Genomic DNA, 20,378 nt, shown 5'->3' with positions numbered 1-20,378 from the left:
ATTTCACAGCCAATAAGGCTTTGAAATAATGTGTATTTTTTAGGGAAATCTTCTTATATAATTAGGCAGAAAATCTGACCTGCCATAGTTTTCAAAACAGCTTAACTTCACTCTTCTCAATGATTAATCTGTTGTATTACACAACCTTGGTGTATTTAGCTTTAGCAATGACATGTCCTTTAAAAATGTTTTAGAGATCCTACCAGTCTTTGAAAACATCCTCGTGCCTTGTTTCAGTTCCAGTTTATGTATATTTTCTGCCTTGCACCCGATTATTCCTACATCTGATGGATGGCCTTGGGAATCTAATTCTGGTATTGATTGTTTTGGCTGATTGTCTCCCCTTGTAGCTGCTTTCTTCATTATTGTGTAAATTTAGATCATGAGCTCATGTTTAGCTAAACAGCTGACCTTGTAAGAGGCTTAGTTGTGAACGCTCGTAAGTTTCAGAAGAAAGACGGCAAAGATTTATTTGTTTCCCTCCAATGAGTGGCCCTCAAGGACCCCGTTTTCTACAAGTGTTGGTCCAATACTCCCTCTAGAGGCAGGGGACTCAGACAGGGCTGCTTTGAGGCCCCCGATCTGGGGCAATGGCGGTTGGCGGCCTGTGGCCCGGGCAGGAGCCACTCCGCGTGTGTCCCAGGGACCCATCTGCCTGTGAGCCTCGGTCACCTGGCAGGAAGCTACGATGCCCAGACCTATGCTTAGCTGTGCAGCGAGGTGTACTGCGCGGACAGGTTCCACACACACTTCAAGTAAGAGGGCGGCCTGAGTGGAAAGGTGAGAGTTTGGGCAGCTGTGCAGACAAAGAAAGCGCCCTTTGGCCTGGGCCTAAATGCTTGTGACACTCCACTGGGCCTGCCGGGCTCTGAGGGCCCTGCCCTGGGCCCCCTGCTCCCCTGCCCTTTGTTCAGTCACAGCAGAGATGGCCACACCCACTCCCTCAGTGAGGGCAGTGTTCCAACCTCCCTCAGCCCCGCCCCCTCTCCGCAGGTTACCATGGACTACAGAGGCTGCATTCTGAGGCCAGGGCGTTCCGAGAATGCCAAGGGCAGACATGATGACCTTAAATGATTTCCTCTTGTGTCAGTTTTGGTAAACTTTAGGAGCTAGGAAATGGTCCACTTGACAGAAATGTTCAAATTTACTGGCATTTCATATATTCTCTGCTCTAACATTGTCCTGACTCTTTCTGTATATTCTTTACTTATGTTTTTGTTTTCCTTAATCAAACTGTGTCTTTTAAATCTTTTCAAAGAAGATTCTTTGGACTTACTAAATCACCTGAATTTTATACGTTTTCTGTTGTATTAAGTTCTGCTCATATCTTTATTTAACTTTTTTCTATGTTCTCAGGGTTTATTGTTTTCATCTTCTGATGTCAATTAAAACACTTGGTTATTCATTTTAATAAATCTTTTTACTTATAAAGATTTGAATTTTTGAAGATTCCAGCTTACTTGTACGTTTCTAAGGGTCAGGTCCTCTCCACTGTTGCCGGCCTAAGGCTTAGTTCACCATATAGCAATGTATATATTGACCTATTTTCCCCTCGACTTTCTGTGATCCACTACATCTCACCTTTCTTTGCAGACAAGCCATTTGAAATACCCTTAACTTATTTCACAGCCAATAAGGCTTTGAAATAATGTTTATTTTTTAGAGAAATCTTCTTATATAATGAGGCAGAAAATCTGACCTGCCATAGTTTTCAAAACAGCATAATTTCACTCTTCTCAATGATTAATCTGTTGTATTACACAACCTTTGTGTATTTAGCTTTATCAATGACATGATCTTTAAAAATGTTTTAGAGATCCTACCAGTCTTTGAAAACATCCTCGTGCCTTGTTTCAGTTCCAGTTTTATGTATATTTTCTGCCTTGCACCCGATTATTCCTACATCTGATGGATGGCCTTGGGAATCTAATTCTGGTATTGATTGTTTTGGCTGATTATCTCCCCTTATAGCTGCTTTCTTCATTATTGTGTAAATTTAGATCATGAGCTCATGTTTAGCTAAACAGCTGACCTTATAAGAGGCTTAGGTGTGAACGCTCATAAGTTTCAGCAGAAAGTCGGCAAAGATTTATTTGTGTCCCTCCAATGAGTGGCCCTCAAGGACCCCGTTTTCTACAAGTGTTGGTCCAATACTCCCTCTAGAGGCAGGGGACTCAGACAGGGCTGCATTGCGGCCCCCGATCTGGGGCAGGGGCAGTGGGCGGCGTGTGGCCCGGGCAGGATCCTCTCCGCGTGTGTCCCAGGGACCCATCTGCCTGTGAGCCTCGGTCACCTGGCAGGATGCTACGAAACCCAGACCTATGCTTAGCTGTGCAGCGAGGTGTACTGCGCGGACAGGTTCCACACACACTTCAAGTAAGAGGGCGGCCTGAGTGGAAAGGTGAGAGTTTGGGCAGCTGTGCAGACAAAGAAAGCGCCCTTTGGCCTGGGCCTAAATGCTTGTGACACTCCACTGGGCCTGCCGGGCTCTGAGGGCCCTGCCCTGGGCCCCCTGCTCCCCTGCCCTTTGTTCAGTCACAGCAGAGATGGCCACACCCACTCCCTCATTGAGGGCAGTGTTCCAACCTCCCTCAGCCCCGCCCCCTCTCCGCAGGTTACCATGGACTACAGAGGCTGCATTCTGAGGCCAGGGCGTTCCGAGAATGCCAAGGGCAGACATGATGACCTTAAATGATTTCCTCTTGTGTCAGTTTTGGTAAACTTTAGGAGCTAGGAAATGGTCCACTTGACAGAAATGTTCAAATTTACTGGCATTTCATATATTCTCTGCTCTAACATTGTCCTGACTCTTTCTGTATATTCTTTACTTATGTTTTTGTTTTCCTTAATCAAAGTGTGTCTTTTAAATCTTTTCAAAGAAGATTCTTTGGACTTACTAAATCACCTGAATTTTATACGTTTTCTGTTGTATTAAGTTCTGCTCCTATCTTTATTTAACTTTTTTCTATGTTCTCAGGGTTTATTGTTTTCATCTTCTGATGTCAATTAAAACACTTGGTTATTCATTTTAATAAATCTTTTTACTTATAAAGATTTGAACTTTTGAAGATTCCAGCTTACTTGTACGTTTCTAAGGGTCAGGTCCTCTCCATTGTTGCCGGCCTAAGGCTTAGTTCACCATATAGCAATGTATATATTGACCTATTTTCCCCTCGACTTTCCGTGATCCACTACATCTCACCTTTCTTTGCAGACAAGCCATTTGAAACACCCTTAACTTATTTCACAGCCAATAAGGCTTTGAAATAATGTGTATTTTTTAGGGAAATCTTCTTATATAATTAGGCAGAAAATCTGACCTGCCATAGTTTTCAAAACAGCTTAACTTCACTCTTCTCAATGATTAATCTGTTGTATTACACAACCTTGGTGTATTTAGCTTTAGCAATGACATGTCCTTTAAAAATGTTTTAGAGATCCTACCAGTCTTTGAAAACATCCTCGTGCCTTGTTTCAGTTCCAGTTTATGTATATTTTCTGCCTTGCACCCGATTATTCCTACATCTGATGGATGGCCTTGGGAATCTAATTCTGGTATTGATTGTTTTGGCTGATTGTCTCCCCTTGTAGCTGCTTTCTTCATTATTGTGTAAATTTAGATCATGAGCTCATGTTTAGCTAAACAGCTGACCTTGTAAGAGGCTTAGTTGTGAACGCTCGTAAGTTTCAGAAGAAAGACGGCAAAGATTTATTTGTTTCCCTCCAATGAGTGGCCCTCAAGGACCCCGTTTTCTACAAGTGTTGGTCCAATACTCCCTCTAGAGGCAGGGGACTCAGACAGGGCTGCTTTGAGGCCCCCGATCTGGGGCAATGGCGGTTGGCGGCCTGTGGCCCGGGCAGGAGCCACTCCGCGTGTGTCCCAGGGACCCATCTGCCTGTGAGCCTCGGTCACCTGGCAGGAAGCTACGATGCCCAGACCTATGCTTAGCTGTGCAGCGAGGTGTACTGCGCGGACAGGTTCCACACACACTTCAAGTAAGAGGGCGGCCTGAGTGGAAAGGTGAGAGTTTGGGCAGCTGTGCAGACAAAGAAAGCGCCCTTTGGCCTGGGCCTAAATGCTTGTGACACTCCACTGGGCCTGCCGGGCTCTGAGGGCCCTGCCCTGGGCCCCCTGCTCCCCTGCCCTTTGTTCAGTCACAGCAGAGATGGCCACACCCACTCCCTCAGTGAGGGCAGTGTTCCAACCTCCCTCAGCCCCGCCCCCTCTCCGCAGGTTACCATGGACTACAGAGGCTGCATTCTGAGGCCAGGGCGTTCCGAGAATGCCAAGGGCAGACATGATGACCTTAAATGATTTCCTCTTGTGTCAGTTTTGGTAAACTTTAGGAGCTAGGAAATGGTCCACTTGACAGAAATGTTCAAATTTACTGGCATTTCATATATTCTCTGCTCAAACATTGTCCTGACTCTTTCTGTATATTCTTTACTTATGTTTTTGTTTTCCTTAATCAAAGTGTGTCTTTTAAATCTTTTCAAAGAAGATTCTTTGGACTTACTAAATCACCTGAATTTTATACGTTTTCTGTTGTATTAAGTTCTGCTCATATCTTTATTTAACTTTTTTCTATGTTCTCAGGGTTTATTGTTTTCATCTTCTGATGTCAATTAAAACACTTGGTTATTCATTTTAATAAATCTTTTTACTTATAAAAATTTGAACTTTTGAAGATTCCAGCTTACTTGTACGTTTCAAAGGGTCAGGTCCTCTCCACTGTTGCCGGCCTAAGGCTTAGTTCACCATATAGCAATGTATATATTGACCTATTTTCCCCTCGACTTTCTGTGATCCACTACATCTCACCTTTCTTTGCAGACAAGCCATTTGAAACACCCTTAACTTATTTCACAGCCAATAAGGCTTTGAAATAATGTTTATTTTTTAGAGAAATCTTCTTATATAATTAGGCAGAAAATCTGACCTGCCATAGTTTTCAAAACAGCATAATTTCACTCTTCTCAATGATTAATCTGTTGTATTACACAACCTTTGTGTATTTAGCTTTATCAATGACATGATCTTTAAAAATGTTTTAGAGATCCTACCAGTCTTTGAAAACATCCTCGTGCCTTGTTTCAGTTCCAGTTTTATGTATATTTTCCTCCTTGCACCCGATTATTCCTACATCTGATGGATGGCCTTGGGAATCTAATTCTGGTATTGATTGTTTTGGCTGATTGTCTCCCCTTATAGCTGCTTTCTTCATTATTGTGTAAATTTAGATCATGAGCTCATGTTTAGCTAAACAGCTGACCTTGTAAGAGGTTTAGGTGTGAACGCTCGTAAGTTTCAGCAGAAAGTCGGCAAAGATTTATTTGTGTCCCTCCAATGAGTGGCCCTCAAGGACCCCGTTTTCTACAAGTGTTGGTCCAATACTCCCTCTAGAGGCAGGGGACTCAGACAGGGCTGCTTTGCCGCCCCCGATCTGGGGCAGGGGCAGTGGGCAGCCTGTGGCCCGGGCAGGAGCCTCTCCGCGTGTGTCCCAGGGACCCATCTGCCTGTGAGCCTCGGTCACCTGGCAGGAAGCTACGATGCCCAGACCTATGCTTAGCTGTGCAGCGAGGTGTACTGCGCGGACAGGTTCCACACACACTTCAAGTAAGAGGGCGGCCTGAGTGGAAAGGTGAGAGTTTGGGCAGCTGTGCAGACAAAGAAAGCGCCCTTTGGCCTGGGCCTAAATGCTTGTGACACTCCACTGGGCCTGCCGGGCTCTGAGGGCCCTGCCCTGGGCCCCCTGCTCCCCTGCCCTTTGTTCAGTCACAGCAGAGATGGCCACACCCACTCCCTCAGTGAGGGCAGTGTTCCAACCTCCCTCAGCCCCGCCCCCTCTCCGCAGGTTACCATGGACTACAGAGGCTGCATTCTGAGGCCAGGGTGTTCCGAGAATGCCAAGGGCAGACATGATGACCTTAAATGATTTCCTCTTGTGTCAGTTTTGGTAAACTTTAGGAGCTAGGAAATGGTCCACTTGACAGAAATGTTCAAATTTACTGGCATTTCATATATTCTCTGCTCTAACATTGTCCTGACTCTTTCTGTATATTCTTTACTTATGTTTTTGTTTTCCTTAATCAAAGTGTGTCTTTTAAATATTTTCAAAGAAGATTCTTTGGACTTACTAAATCACCTGAATTTTATACGTTTTCTGTTGTATTAAGTTCTGCTCATATCTTTATTTAACTTTTTTCTATGTTCTCAGGGTTTATTGTTTTCATCTTCTGATGTCAATTAAAACACTTGGTTATTCATTTTAATAAATCTTTTTACTTATAAAAATTTGAACTTTTGAAGATTCCAGCTTACTTGTACGTTTCTAAGGGTCAGGTCCTCTCCACTGTTGCCGGCCTAAGGCTTAGTTCACCATATAGCAATGTATATATTGACCTATTTTCCCCTCGACTTTCTGTGATCCACTACATCTCACCTTTCTTTGCAGACAAGCCATTTGAAACACCCTTAACTTATTTCACAGCCAATAAGGCTTTGAAATAATGTTTATTTTTTAGAGAAATCTTCTTATATAATTAGGCAGAAAATCTGACCTGCCATAGTTTTCAAAACAGCATAATTTCACTCTTCTCAATGATTAATCTGTTGTATTACACAACCTTTGTGTATTTAGCTTTATCAATGACATGATCTTTAAAAATGTTTTAGAGATCCTACCAGTCTTTGAAAACATCCTCGTGCCTTGTTTCAGTTCCAGTTTTATGTATATTTTCCTCCTTGCACCCGATTATTCCTACATCTGATGGATGGCCTTGGGAATCTAATTCTGGTATTGATTGTTTTGGCTGATTGTCTCCCCTTATAGCTGCTTTCTTCATTATTGTGTAAATTTAGATCATGAGCTCATGTTTAGCTAAACAGCTGACCTTGTAAGAGGTTTAGGTGTGAACGCTCGTAAGTTTCAGCAGAAAGTCGGCAAAGATTTATTTGTGTCCCTCCAATGAGTGGCCCTCAAGGACCCCGTTTTCTACAAGTGTTGGTCCAATACTCCCTCTAGAGGCAGGGGACTCAGACAGGGCTGCTTTGCCGCCCCCGATCTGGGGCAGGGGCAGTGGGCAGCCTGTGGCCCGGGCAGGAGCCACTCCGCGTGTGTCCCAGGGACCCATCTGCCTGTGAGCCTCGGTCACCTGGCAGGAAGCTACGATGCCCAGACCTATGCTTAGCTGTGCAGCGAGGTGTACTGCGCGGACAGGTTCCACACACACTTCAAGTAAGAGGGCGGCCTGAGTGGAAAGGTGAGAGTTTGGGCAGCTGTGCAGACAAAGAAAGCGCCCTTTGGCCTGGGCCTAAATGCTTGTGACACTCCACTGGGCCTGCCGGGCTCTGAGGGCCCTGCCCTGGGCCCCCTGCTCCCCTGCCCTTTGTTCAGTCACAGCAGAGATGGCCACACCCACTCCCTCAGTGAGGGCAGTGTTCCAACCTCCCTCAGCCCCGCCCCCTCTCCACAGGTTACCATGGACTACAGAGGCTGCATTCTGAGGCCAGGGTGTTCCGAGAATGCCAAGGGCAGACATGATGACCTTAAATGATTTCCTCTTGTGTCAGTTTTGGTAAACTTTAGGAGATAGGAAATGGTCCACTTTATAGAAATGTTCAAATTTACTGGCATTTCATATATTCTCTGCTCTAACATTGTCCTGACTCTTTCTGTATATTCTTTACTTATGTTTTTGTTTTCCTTAATCAAACTGTGTCTTTTAAATCTTTTCAAAGAAGATTCTTTGGACTTACTAAATCACCTGAATTTTATACGTTTTCTGTTGTATTAAGTTCTGCTCTTATCTTTATTTAACTTTTTTCTATGTTCTCAGGGTTTATTGTTTTCATCTTCTGATGTCAATTAAAACACTTGGTTATTCATTTTAATAAATCTTTTTACCTATAAAAATTTGAACTTTTGAAGATTCCAGCTTAATTGTACGTTTCAAAGGGTCAGGTCCTCTCCACTGTTGCCGGCCTAAGGCTTAGTTCACCATATAGCAATGTATATATTGACCTATTTTCCCCTCGACTTTCTGTGATCCACTACATCTCACCTTTCTTTGCAGACAAGCCATTTGAAATACCCTTAACTTATTTCACAGCCAATAAGGCTTTGAAATAATGTGTATTTTTTAGAGAAATCTTCTTATATAATTAGGCAGAAAATCTGACCTGCCATAGTTTTCAAAACAGCATAATTTCACTCTTCTCAATGATTAATCTGTTGTATTACACAACCTTTGTGTATTTAGCTTTATCAATGACATGATCTTTAAAAATGTTTTAGAGATCCTACCAGTCTTTGAAAACATCCTCGTGCCTTGTTTCAGTTCCCGTTTTATGTATATTTTCTGCCTTGCACCCGATTATTCCTACATCTGATGGATGGCCTTGGGAATCTAATTCTGGTATTGATTGTTTTGGCTGATTGTCTCCCCTTATAGCTGCTTTCTTCATTATTGTGTAAATTTAGATCATGAGCTCATGTTTAGCTAAACAGCTGACCTTATAAGAGGCTTAGGTGTGAACGCTCGTAAGTTTCAGCAGAAAGTCGGCAAAGATTTATTTGTGTCCCTCCAATGAGTGGCCCTCAAGGACCCCGTTTTCTACAAGTGTTGGTCCAATACTCCCTCTAGAGGCAGGGGACTCAGACAGGGCTGCATTGCGGCCCCCGATCTGGGGCAGGGGCAGTGGGCGGCGTGTGGCCCGGGCAGGATCCTCTCCGCGTGTGTCCCAGGGACCCATCTGCCTGTGAGCCTCGGTCACCTGGCAGGAAGCTACGATACCCAGACCTATGCTTAGCTGTGCAGCGAGGTGTACTGCGCGGACAGGTTCCACACACACTTCAAGTAAGAGGGCGGCCTGAGTGGAAAGGTGAGAGTTTGGGCAGCTGTGCAGACAAAGAAAGCGCCCTTTGGCCTGGGCCTAAATGCTTGTGACACTCCACTGGGCCTGCCGGGCTCTGAGGGCCCTGCCCTGGGCCCCCTGCTCCCCTGCCCTTTGTTCAGTCACAGCAGAGATGGCCACACCCACTCCCTCAGTGAGGGCAGTGTTCCAACCTCCCTCAGCCCCGCCCCCTCTCCGCAGGTTACCATGGACTACAGAGGCTGCATTCTGAGGCCAGGGCGTTCCGAGAATGCCAAGGGCAGACATGATGACCTTAAATGATTTCCTCTTGTGTCAGTTTTGGTAAACTTTAGGAGCTAGGAAATGGTCCACTTGACAGAAATGTTCAAATTTACTGGCATTTCATATATTCTCTGCTCTAACATTGTCCTGACTCTTTCTGTATATTCTTTACTTATGTTTTTGTTTTCCTTAATCAAAGTGTGTCTTTTAAATCTTTTCAAAGAAGATTCTTTGGACTTACTAAATCACCTGAATTTTATACGTTTTCTGTTGTATTAAGTTCTGCTCCTATCTTTATTTAACTTTTTTCTATGTTCTCAGGGTTTATTGTTTTCATCTTCTGATGTCAATTAAAACACTTGGTTATTCATTTTAATAAATCTTTTTACTTATAAAGATTTGAACTTTTGAAGATTCCAGCTTACTTGTACGTTTCTAAGGGTCAGGTCCTCTCCATTGTTGCCGGCCTAAGGCTTAGTTCACCATATAGCAATGTATATATTGACCTATTTTCCCCTCGACTTTCCGTGATCCACTACATCTCACCTTTCTTTGCAGACAAGCCATTTGAAACACCCTTAACTTATTTCACAGCCAATAAGGCTTTGAAATAATGTGTATTTTTTAGGGAAATCTTCTTATATAATTAGGCAGAAAATCTGACCTGCCATAGTTTTCAAAACAGCTTAACTTCACTCTTCTCAATGATTAATCTGTTGTATTACACAACCTTGGTGTATTTAGCTTTAGCAATGACATGTCCTTTAAAAATGTTTTAGAGATCCTACCAGTCTTTGAAAACATCCTCGTGCCTTGTTTCAGTTCCAGTTTATGTATATTTTCTGCCTTGCACCCGATTATTCCTACATCTGATGGATGGCCTTGGGAATCTAATTCTGGTATTGATTGTTTTGGCTGATTGTCTCCCCTTGTAGCTGCTTTCTTCATTATTGTGTAAATTTAGATCATGAGCTCATGTTTAGCTAAACAGCTGACCTTGTAAGAGGCTTAGTTGTGAACGCTCGTAAGTTTCAGAAGAAAGACGGCAAAGATTTATTTGTTTCCCTCCAATGAGTGGCCCTCAAGGACCCCGTTTTCTACAAGTGTTGGTCCAATACTCCCTCTAGAGGCAGGGGACTCAGACAGGGCTGCTTTGAGGCCCCCGATCTGGGGCAATGGCGGTTGGCGGCCTGTGGCCCGGGCAGGAGCCACTCCGCGTGTGTCCCAGGGACCCATCTGCCTGTGAGCCTCGGTCACCTGGCAGGAAGCTACGATGCCCAGACCTATGCTTAGCTGTGCAGCGAGGTGTACTGCGCGGACAGGTTCCACACACACTTCAAGTAAGAGGGCGGCCTGAGTGGAAAGGTGAGAGTTTGGGCAGCTGTGCAGACAAAGAAAGCGCCCTTTGGCCTGGGCCTAAATGCTTGTGACACTCCACTGGGCCTGCCGGGCTCTGAGGGCCCTGCCCTGGGCCCCCTGCTCCCCTGCCCTTTGTTCAGTCACAGCAGAGATGGCCACACCCACTCCCTCAGTGAGGGCAGTGTTCCAACCTCCCTCAGCCCCGCCCCCTCTCCGCAGGTTACCATGGACTACAGAGGCTGCATTCTGAGGCCAGGGCGTTCCGAGAATGCCAAGGGCAGACATGATGACCTTAAATGATTTCCTCTTGTGTCAGTTTTGGTAAACTTTAGGAGCTAGGAAATGGTCCACTTGACAGAAATGTTCAAATTTACTGGCATTTCATATATTCTCTGCTCTAACATTGTCCTGACTCTTTCTGTATATTCTTTACTTATGTTTTTGTTTTCCTTAATCAAACTGTGTCTTTTAAATCTTTTCAAAGAAGATTCTTTGGACTTACTAAATCACCTGAATTTTATACGTTTTCTGTTGTATTAAGTTCTGCTCATATCTTTATTTAACTTTTTTCTATGTTCTCAGGGTTTATTGTTTTCATCTTCTGATGTCAATTAAAACACTTGGTTATTCATTTTAATAAATCTTTTTACTTATAAAGATTTGAACTTTTGAAGATTCCAGCTTACTTGTACGTTTCTAAGGGTCAGGTCCTCTCCACTGTTGCCGGCCTAAGGCTTAGTTCACCATATAGCAATGTATATATTGACCTATTTTCCCCTCGACTTTCTGTGATCCACTACATCTCACCTTTCTTTGCAGACAAGCCATTTGAAATACCCTTAACTTATTTCACAGCCAATAAGGCTTTGAAATAATGTTTATTTTTTAGAGAAATCTTCTTATATAATTAGGCAGAAAATCTGACCTGCCATAGTTTTCAAAACAGCATAATTTCACTCTTCTCAATGATTAATCTGTTGTATTACACAACCTTTGTGTATTTAGCTTTATCAATGACATGATCTTTAAAAATGTTTTAGAGATCCTACCAGTCTTTGAAAACATCCTCGTGCCTTGTTTCAGTTCCAGTTTTATGTATATTTTCTGCCTTGCACCCGATTATTCCTACATCTGATGGATGGCCTTGGGAATCTAATTCTGGTATTGATTGTTTTGGCTGATTATCTCCCCTTATAGCTGCTTTCTTCATTATTGTGTAAATTTAGATCATGAGCTCATGTTTAGCTAAACAGCTGACCTTATAAGAGGCTTAGGTGTGAACGCTCATAAGTTTCAGCAGAAAGTCGGCAAAGATTTATTTGTGTCCCTCCAATGAGTGGCCCTCAAGGACCCCGTTTTCTACAAGTGTTGGTCCAATACTCCCTCTAGAGGCAGGGGACTCAGACAGGGCTGCATTGCGGCCCCCGATCTGGGGCAGGGGCAGTGGGCGGCGTGTGGCCCGGGCAGGATCCTCTCCGCGTGTGTCCCAGGGACCCATCTGCCTGTGAGCCTCGGTCACCTGGCAGGATGCTACGAAACCCAGACCTATGCTTAGCTGTGCAGCGAGGTGTACTGCGCGGACAGGTTCCACACACACTTCAAGTAAGAGGGCGGCCTGAGTGGAAAGGTGAGAGTTTGGGCAGCTGTGCAGACAAAGAAAGCGCCCTTTGGCCTGGGCCTAAATGCTTGTGACACTCCACTGGGCCTGCCGGGCTCTGAGGGCCCTGCCCTGGGCCCCCTGCTCCCCTGCCCTTTGTTCAGTCACAGCAGAGATGGCCACACCCACTCCCTCATTGAGGGCAGTGTTCCAACCTCCCTCAGCCCCGCCCCCTCTCCGCAGGTTACCATGGACTACAGAGGCTGCATTCTGAGGCCAGGGCGTTCCGAGAATGCCAAGGGCAGACATGATGACCTTAAATGATTTCCTCTTGTGTCAGTTTTGGTAAACTTTAGGAGCTAGGAAATGGTCCACTTGACAGAAATGTTCAAATTTACTGGCATTTCATATATTCTCTGCTCTAACATTGTCCTGACTCTTTCTGTATATTCTTTACTTATGTTTTTGTTTTCCTTAATCAAAGTGTGTCTTTTAAATCTTTTCAAAGAAGATTCTTTGGACTTACTAAATCACCTGAATTTTATACGTTTTCTGTTGTATTAAGTTCTGCTCCTATCTTTATTTAACTTTTTTCTATGTTCTCAGGGTTTATTGTTTTCATCTTCTGATGTCAATTAAAACACTTGGTTATTCATTTTAATAAATCTTTTTACTTATAAAGATTTGAACTTTTGAAGATTCCAGCTTACTTGTACGTTTCTAAGGGTCAGGTCCTCTCCATTGTTGCCGGCCTAAGGCTTAGTTCACCATATAGCAATGTATATATTGACCTATTTTCCCCTCGACTTTCCGTGATCCACTACATCTCACCTTTCTTTGCAGACAAGCCATTTGAAACACCCTTAACTTATTTCACAGCCAATAAGGCTTTGAAATAATGTGTATTTTTTAGGGAAATCTTCTTATATAATTAGGCAGAAAATCTGACCTGCCATAGTTTTCAAAACAGCTTAACTTCACTCTTCTCAATGATTAATCTGTTGTATTACACAACCTTGGTGTATTTAGCTTTAGCAATGACATGTCCTTTAAAAATGTTTTAGAGATCCTACCAGTCTTTGAAAACATCCTCGTGCCTTGTTTCAGTTCCAGTTTATGTATATTTTCTGCCTTGCACCCGATTATTCCTACATCTGATGGATGGCCTTGGGAATCTAATTCTGGTATTGATTGTTTTGGCTGATTGTCTCCCCTTGTAGCTGCTTTCTTCATTATTGTGTAAATTTAGATCATGAGCTCATGTTTAGCTAAACAGCTGACCTTGTAAGAGGTTTAGGTGTGAACGCTCGTAAGTTTCAGCAGAAAGTCGGCAAAGATTTATTTGTGTCCCTCCAATGAGTGGCCCTCAAGGACCCCGTTTTCTACAAGTGTTGGTCCAATACTCCCTCTAGAGGCAGGGGACTCAGACAGGGCTGCTTTGCCGCCCCCGATCTGGGGCAGGGGCAGTGGGCAGCCTGTGGCCCGGGCAGGAGCCTCTCCGCGTGTGTCCCAGGGACCCATCTGCCTGTGAGCCTCGGTCACCTGGCAGGAAGCTACGATGCCCAGACCTATGCTTAGCTGTGCAGCGAGGTGTACTGCGCGGACAGGTTCCACACACACTTCAAGTAAGAGGGCGGCCTGAGTGGAAAGGTGAGAGTTTGGGCAGCTGTGCAGACAAAGAAAGCGCCCTTTGGCCTGGGCCTAAATGCTTGTGACACTCCACTGGGCCTGCCGGGCTCTGAGGGCCCTGCCCTGGGCCCCCTGCTCCCCTGCCCTTTGTTCAGTCACAGCAGAGATGGCCACACCCACTCCCTCAGTGAGGGCAGTGTTCCAACCTCCCTCAGCCCCGCCCCCTCTCCGCAGGTTACCATGGACTACAGAGGCTGCATTCTGAGGCCAGGGCGTTCCGAGAATGCCAAGGGCAGACATGATGACCTTAAATGATTTCCTCTTGTGTCAGTTTTGGTAAACTTTAGGAGCTAGGAAATGGTCCACTTGACAGAAATGTTCAAATTTACTGGCATTTCATATATTCTCTGCTCTAACATTGTCCTGACTCTTTCTGTATATTCTTTACTTATGTTTTTGTTTTCCTTAATCAAAGTGTGTCTTTTAAATATTTTCAAAGAAGATTCTTTGGACTTACTAAATCACCTGAATTTTATACGTTTTCTGTTGTATTAAGTTCTGCTCATATCTTTATTTAACTTTTTTCTATGTTCTCAGGGTTTATTGTTTTCATCTTCTGATGTCAATTAAAACACTTGGTTATTCATTTTAATAAATCTTTTTACTTATAAAAATTTGAACTTTTGAAGATTCCAGCTTACTTGTACGTTTCTAAGGGTCAGGTCCTCTCCACTGTTGCCGGCCTAAGGCTTAGTTCACCATATAGCAATGTATATATTGACCTATTTTCCCCTCGACTTTCTGTGATCCACTACATCTCACCTTTCTTTGCAGACAAGCCATTTGAAACACCCTTAACTTATTTCACAGCCAATAAGGCTTTGAAATAATGTTTATTTTTTAGAGAAATCTTCTTATATAATTAGGCAGAAAATCTGACCTGCCATAGTTTTCAAAACAGCATAATTTCACTCTTCTCAATGATTAATCTGTTGTATTACACAACCTTTGTGTATTTAGCTTTATCAATGACATGATCTTTAAAAATGTTTTAGAGATCCTACCAGTCTTTGAAAACATCCTCGTGCCTTGTTTCAGTTCCAGTTTTATGTATATTTTCCTCCTTGCACCCGATTATTCCTACATCTGATGGATGGCCTTGGGAATCTAATTCTGGTATTGATTGTTTTGGCTGATTGTCTCCTCTTATAGCTGCTTTCTTCATTATTGTGTAAATTTAGATCATGAGCTCATGTTTAGCTAAACAGCTGACCTTATAAGAGGCTTAGGTGTGAACGCTCGTAAGTTTCAGCAGAAAGTCGGCAAAGATTTATTTGTGTCCCTCCAATGAGTGGCCCTCAAGGACCCCGTTTTCTACAAGTGTTGGTCCAATACTCCCTCTAGAGGCAGGGGACTCAGACAGGGCTGCATTGCGGCCCCTGATCTGGGGCAGGGGCAGTGGGCGGCGTGTGGCCCGGGCAGGATCCTCTCCGCGTGTGTCCCAGGGACCCATCTGCCTGTGAGCCTCGGTCACCTGGCAGGATGCTACGAAACCCAGACCTATGCTTAGCTGTGCAGCGAGGTGTACTGCGCGGACAGGTTCCACACACACATCAAGTAAGAGGGCGGCATGAGTGGAAAGGTGAGAGTTTGGGCAGCTGTGCAGACAAAGAAAGCGCCCTTTGGCCTGGGCCTAAATGCTTGTGACACTCCACTGGGCCTGCCGGGCTCTGAGGGCCCTGCCCTGGGCCCCCTGCTCCCCTGCCCTTTGTTCAGTCACAGCAGAGATGGCCACACCCACTCCCTCAGTGAGGGCAGTGTTCCAACCTCCCTCAGCCCCGCCCCCTCTCCGCAGGTTACCATGGACTACAGAGGCTGCATTCTGAGGCCAGGGCGTTCCGAGAATGCCAAGGGCAGACATGATGACCTTAAATGATTTCCTCTTGTGTCAGTTTTGGTAAACTTTAGGAGCTAGGAAATGGTCCACTTGACAGAAATGTTCAAATTTACTGGCATTTCATATATTCTCTGCTCTAACATTGTCCTGACTCTTTCTGTATATTCTTTACTTATGTTTTTGTTTTCCTTAATCAAAGTGTGTCTTTTAAATCTTTTCAAAGAAGATTCTTTGGACTTACTAAATCACCTGAATTTTATACGTTTTCTGTTGTATTAAGTTCTGCTCCTATCTTTATTTAACTTTTTTCTATGTTCTCAGGGTTTATTGTTTTCATCTTCTGATGTCAATTAAAACACTTGGTTATTCATTTTAATAAATCTTTTTACTTATAAAGATTTGAACTTTTGAAGATTCCAGCTTACTTGTACGTTTCTAAGGGTCAGGTCCTCTCCATTGTTGCCGGCCTAAGGCTTAGTTCACCATATAGCAATGTATATATTGACCTATTTTCCCCTCGACTTTCCGTGATCCACTACATCTCACCTTTCTTTGCAGACAAGCCATTTGAAACACCCTTAACTTATTTCACAGCCAATAAGGCTTTGAAATAATGTGTATTTTTTATGGAAATCTTCTTATATAATTAGGCAGAAAATCTGACCTGCCATAGTTTTCAAAACAGCTTAACTTCACTCTTCTCAATGATTAATCTGTTGTATTACACAACCTTGGTGTATTTAGCTTTAGCAATGACATGTCCTTTAAAAATGTTTTAGAGATCCTACCAGTCTTTGAAAACATCCTCGTGCCTTGTTTCAGTTCCAGTTTATGTATATTTTCTGCCTTGCACCCGATTATTCCTACATCTGATGGATGGCCTTGGGAATCTAATTCTGGTATTGATTGTTTTGGCTGATTGTCTCCCCTTGTAGCTGCTTTCTTCATTATTGTGTAAATTTAGATCATGAGCTCATGTTTAGCTAAACAGCTGACCTTGTAAGAGGCTTAGTTGTGAACGCTCGTAAGTTTCAGAAGAAAGACGGCAAAGATTTATTTGTTTCCCTCCAATGAGTGGCCCTCAAGGACCCCGTTTTCTACAAGTGTTGGTCCAATACTCCCTCTAGAGGCAGGGGACTCAGACAGGGCTGCTTTGAGGCCCCCGATCTGGGGCAATGGCGGTTGGCGGCCTGTGGCCCGGGCAGGAGCCACTCCGCGTGTGTCCCAGGGACCCATCTGCCTGTGAGCCTCGGTCACCTGGCAGGAAGCTACGATGCCCAGACCTATGCTTAGCTGTGCAGCGAGGTGTACTGCACGGACAGGTTCCACACACACTTCAAGTAAGAGGGCGGCCTGAGTGGAAAGGTGAGAGTTTGGGCAGCTGTGCAGACAAAGAAAGCGCCCTTTGGCCTGGGCCTAAATGCTTGTGACACTCCACTGGGCCTGCCGGGCTCTGAGGGCCCTGCCCTGGGCCCCCTGCTCCCCTGCCCTTTGTTCAGTCACAGCAGAGATGGCCACACCCACTCCCTCAGTGAGGGCAGTGTTCCAACCTCCCTCAGCCCCGCCCCCTCTCCGCAGGTTACCATGGACTACAGAGGCTGCATTCTGAGGCCAGGGTGTTCCGAGAATGCCAAGGGCAGACATGATGACCTTAAATGATTTCCTCTTGTGTCAGTTTTGGTAAACTTTAGGAGCTAGGAAATGGTCCACTTGACAGAAATGTTCAAATTTACTGGCATTTCATATATTCTCTGCTCTAACATTGTCCTGACTCTTTCTGTATATTCTTTACTTATGTTTTTGTTTTCCTTAATCAAAGTGTGTCTTTTAAATCTTTTCAAAGAAGATTCTTTGGACTTACTAAATCACCTGAATTTTATACGTTTTCTGTTGTATTAAGTTCTGCTCTTATCTTTATTTAACTTTTTTCTATGTTCTCAGGGTTTATTGTTTTCATCTTCTGATGTCAATTAAAACACTTGGTTATTCATTTTAATAAATCTTTTTACCTATAAAAATTTGAACTTTTGAAGATTCCAGCTTACTTGTACGTTTCAAAGGGTCAGGTCCTCTCCACTGTTGCCGGCCTAAGGCTTAGTTCACCATATAGCAATGTATATATTGACCTATTTTCCCCTCGACTTTCTGTGATCCACTACATCTCACCTTTCTTTGCAGACAAGCCATTTGAAACACCCTTAACTTATTTCACAGCCAATAAGGCTTTGAAATAATGTTTATTTTTTAGAGAAATCTTCTTATATAATTAGGCAGAAAATCTGACCTGCCATAGTTTTCAAAACAGCATAATTTCACTCTTCTCAATGATTAATCTGTTGTATTACACAACCTTTGTGTATTTAGCTTTATCAATGACATGATCTTTAAAAATGTTTTAGAGATCCTACCAGTCTTTGAAAACATCCTCGTGCCTTGTTTCAGTTCCAGTTTTATGTATATTTTCCTCCTTGCACCCGATTATTCCTACATCTGATGGATGGCCTTGGGAATCTAATTCTGGTATTGATTGTTTTGGCTGATTGTCTCCCCTTATAGCTGCTTTCTTCATTATTGTGTAAATTTAGATCATGAGCTCATGTTTAGCTAAACAGCTGACCTTGTAAGAGGTTTAGGTGTGAACGCTCGTAAGTTTCAGCAGAAAGTCGGCAAAGATTTATTTGTGTCCCTCCAATGAGTGGCCCTCAAGGACCCCGTTTTCTACAAGTGTTGGTCCAATACTCCCTCTAGAGGCAGGGGACTCAGACAGGGCTGCTTTGCCGCCCCCGATCTGGGGCAGGGGCAGTGGGCGGCCTGTGGCCCGGGCAGGAGCCTCTCCGCGTGTGTCCCAGGGACCCATCTCCCTTTGAGCCTCGGTCACCTGGCAGGAAGCTACGATGCCCAGACCTATGCTTAGCTGTGCAGCGAGGTGTACTGCGCGGACAGGTTCCACACACACTTCAAGTAAGAGGGCGGCCTGAGTGGAAAGGTGAGAGTTTGGGCAGCTGTGCAGACAAAGAAAGCGCCCTTTGGCCTGGGCCTAAATGCTTGTGACACTCCACTGGGCCTGCCGGGCTCTGAGGGCCCTGCCCTGGGCCCCCTGCTCCCCTGCCCTTTGTTCAGTCACAGCAGAGATGGCCACACCCACTCCCTCAGTGAGGGCAGTGTTCCAACCTCCCTCAGCCCCGCCCCCTCTCCGCAGGTTACCATGGACTAGAGAGGCTGCATTCTGAGGCCAGGGCGTTCCGAGAATGCCAAGGGCAGACATGATGACCTTAAATGATTTCCTCTTGTGTCACTTTTGGTAAACTTTAGGAGCTAGGAAATGGTCCACTTGACAGAAATGTTCAAATTTACTGGCATTTCATATATTCTCTGCTCTAACATTGTCCTGACTCTTTCTGTATATTCTTTACTTATGTTTTTGTTTTCCTTAATCAAAGTGTGTCTTTTAAATCTTTTCAAAGAAGATTCTTTGGACTTACTAAATCACCTGAATTTTATACGTTTTCTGTTGTATTAAGTTCTGCTCTTATCTTTATTTAACTTTTTCTATGTTCTCAGGGTTTATTGTTTTCATCTTCTGATGTCAATTAAAACACTTGGTTATTCATTTTAATAAACCTTTTTACTTATAAAGATTTGAACTTTTGAAGATTCCAGCTTACTTGTACGTTTCTAAGGGTCAGGTCCTCTCCATTGTTGCCGGCCTAAGGCTTAGTTCACCATATAGCAATGTATATATTGACCTATTTTCCCCTCGACTTTCCGTGATCCCCTACATCTCACCTTTCTTTGCAGACAAGCCATTTGAAACACCCTTAACTTATTTCACAGCCAATAAGGCTTTGAAATAATGTGTATTTTTTAGGGAAATCTTCTTATATAATTAGGCAGAAAATCTGACCTGCCATAGTTTTCAAAACAGCTTAACTTCGCTCCTCTCAATGATTAATCTGTTGTATTACACAACCTTGGTGTATTTAGCTTTAGCAATGACATGTCCTTTAAAAATATTTTAGAGATCCTACCAGTCTTTGAAAACATCCTCGTGCCTTGTTTCAGTTCCAGTTTTATGTATATTTTCTGCCTTGCACCCGATTATTCCTACATCTGATGGATGGCCTTGGGAATCTAATACTTGTATTGATTGTTTTGGCTGATTGTCTCCCCTTGTAGCTGCTTTCTTCATTATTGTGTAAATTTAGATCATGAGCTCATGTTTAGCTAAACAGCTGACCTTGTAAGAGGTTTAGGTGTGAACGCTCGTAAGTTTCAGCAGAAAGTCGGCAAAGATTTATTTGTGTCCCTCCAATGAGTGGCCCTCAAGGACCCCGTTTTCTACAAGTGTTGGTCCAATACTCCCTCTAGAGGCAGGGGACTCAGACAGGGCTGCTTTGAGGCCCCCGATCTGGGGCAATGGCAGTTGGCGGCCTGTGGCCCGGGCAGGAGCCACTCCGCGTGTGTCCCAGGGACCCATCTGCCTGTGAGCCTCGGTCACCTGGCAGGAAGCTACGATGCCCAGACCTATGCTTAGCTGTGCAGCGAGGTGTACTGCGCGGACAGGTTCCACACACACTTCAAGTAAGAGGGCGGCCTGAGTGGAAAGGTGAGAGTTTGGGCAGCTGTGCAGACAAAGAAAGCGCCCTTTGGCCTGGGCCTAAATGCTTGTGACACTCCACTGGGGCTGCCGGGCTCTGAGGGCCCTGCCCTGGGCCCCCTGCTCCCCTGCCCTTTGTTCAGTCACAGCAGAGATGGCC

This window comes from Mesoplodon mirus, assembly GCF_964341445.2.
Source record: "Mesoplodon mirus genome assembly, chromosome: 1".
Lineage (NCBI taxonomy): Eukaryota > Metazoa > Chordata > Mammalia > Artiodactyla > Ziphiidae > Mesoplodon > Mesoplodon mirus.
This window is presented reverse-complemented; position numbering follows the sequence as displayed.